The sequence below is a fragment of the Rhipicephalus microplus genome, chromosome 4 (assembly GCF_043290135.1).
Source record: "Rhipicephalus microplus isolate Deutch F79 chromosome 4, USDA_Rmic, whole genome shotgun sequence".
Taxonomy (NCBI): Eukaryota; Metazoa; Arthropoda; class Arachnida; order Ixodida; family Ixodidae; genus Rhipicephalus; species Rhipicephalus microplus.
In genome coordinates, this window is record NC_134703.1 from 210,147,590 (window position 1) to 210,149,486 (window position 1,897).

Here is a 1,897-nt window from a genome sequence, read left to right on the forward strand (position 1 = left end):
CGTACTTTTTCACGAGAAACTTCACAGGCCATGAGCTGCACTTGCTGATAAGACACGTTCTGAAGGAAGTTGAAGAAATAGGATTTATTGTCGTGCGCATTGTCACAGACAACCACAAGATCAATGTCTTGGCTATGCAACTTCTGTGCAACGGAATCCTCAAGCATTAGACTGACCACCCTGGAAAACTGAATCGAAAGCTCTTTCTTGCATTCGATCAGTGTCACCTGATCAAAAACGTGCGATCACAGTTTTTCTCCCGTGACATCGGAAAAGGCGGCGAAATATCATCGAACCATTTGAAGGGCCTCTACAAAATGCAGCAAGGCAGCCTTGTAAAGCCAGTACGATTTTTGACGAGAAAGCACGTATTCCCTACGAATATAGAAAAAATGAACGTGCAGAGAGCAGTGCAAGTGTTTTATCCTCCCGTGACAGCTGCACTGAAGCTCTTGCAAGAACAGGCGGGCCACACGTGTGACGCAAGCTTCGCTGGTGTCGGAGCGACGGTGCAATTTATGGACACCGTGCACCGCTGGTTGGTGCTCATGAACGTGAGTAACTGTACCCAGCACATACATAAGAAGAATGCAGGCTGCAAGCAGTTTGAATCTGCAGGCGATGAACGGCTAATCTGGCTGCAGACAAGCTTCCTCGACTACCTGGCCAAACTCAAAAGTCAGTGCCTGGGAAAGAACTTCATAACCAAAGAGACTTACGAGGGTCTTGTGATCACAACTCGTTCGAACGTTGAGTGCATTAGATATCTTCTTGAGGAGATGTCTTTTCACTTCGTTTTGACGAGGAAAATGTCATCGGACCCTCTCGAGTCGTTCTTTGGCTGGCTGAGGAAATCAGCAGGATCAAATGATCAAACGGACATCCGTGCCGTGCTCACAGGCATTGAGAAAACCCTCAAGAATGGTGTCACATCGGCGTCGAGTACACGCAACATAATGGCAGCAGAAGAGAGTAATTGATTGTCAACGCTGCCGCAACAGAAAAACACAAGGGTGCACACCAGCGAGGAATTCCCTTCAGATGCACGTAGAGAGCTCATAGAGCAGCTAAACCGAGATAAGCCTCTACTTCCCACTCCAGATGTGGCCGCATTGGCTATGGTCGGTGGCTACCTCACAAGAGCCTTACGAGAAAATATCGAATGTGAGGAGTGCTTCGCGCTCTTAACACAGCCAAGCGCCTCGACCCCATCGGACTCGCTCATTAAACAACAAGACCGTGGTGGACTTCTTTATCTGTCCGCACTACTTCTAGATGTTCTCTACGCACTACAAAAGTTCGTCGAAGTCTCTAGCGACAAGAAGGCGTATGCATCACCCTCTAAAGGAGGCTGTAAACAATGCTGCTGAAATCCTCCGCGAGCACAAAGCTTTGATGTGTTCGAAGCCAGGGCACCAGGAGAATTTCCTCAAACTGTTGCTCACAAAGTCCTTCCGCCCAATATTCACCAACTTTGCCCTGAAAGCGACAGACAAACATGACGTCGCCAAATTGTTCGAAATAAAGCCGCTTTCACGAAAGACCCTGAAACTGCGATCTTGATCACAGTTTCAGGGTCATGTTTTCACAATATGTCCAGTTGACATATGTCAATATGTCAACTGGACACAAAGGTCCAGTTTTCACGATATGTCTTCTGTTGCTTGCTTTCAATGTACTGTGGGGATGGAAAGAAACGCGAAAAGAGCGGCATCTACAATCTCTGCTGTTTCGAATTTCTTTTCGGGTTGTTGTATCCTGCATGATTAATAAAAGCCACAAGAATAAAACTATTCTAGCATATTTTACTTTTATTCCAACCAGAGTCACGGTGGGAAGCAAAGATCGCGCCGCACTGTTCGTGTTTTTTTTTCTATCACCCCTGTGCATCATGAAG

At 46.8% G+C, this 1,897-nt stretch overlaps 1 pseudogene; it reads left to right on the forward strand.

The window, feature by feature from the left end:
* The first annotated feature begins 317 nt into the window (after positions 1–317).
* Positions 318–1,563, forward strand: LOC142814473 (uncharacterized; annotated as a pseudogene).
* Positions 1,564–1,897: the final 334 nt, after the last annotated feature.